Source organism: Apaloderma vittatum, unplaced genomic scaffold (genome assembly GCF_000703405.1).
Source record: "Apaloderma vittatum isolate BGI_N311 unplaced genomic scaffold, ASM70340v1 scaffold22552, whole genome shotgun sequence".
NCBI classification, from domain to species: Eukaryota; Metazoa; Chordata; class Aves; order Trogoniformes; family Trogonidae; genus Apaloderma; species Apaloderma vittatum.
The window spans coordinates 1,575-1,816 of record NW_009704418.1 but is presented as its reverse complement, the minus strand read 5'-3'; positions in this window follow the sequence as shown (position 1 = coordinate 1,816).

Here is a 242-nt window from a genome sequence, read left to right as displayed (position 1 = left end):
TCTTCTGGGCTCAGAGGTCTGGCTTGACATCTGTCGGCCATGAGGCTGAAGTGTCTCTGTGAGGACAGTCAGGCTTGGAGCTGTTGGAGTCCATCCTTGGAGCCCTCCAAGTCTGAAGAAGCCAGAGCTGACCTTGCTGTGGGCCTTGCTCTGAGGCTGCTGGAGCAGAGATGTGGTGGAGCTGCCCACAGAAGAGCAAGGTCTGCACAGCTAATGGCTCGGCTGAGCCGCAAGTGACACTG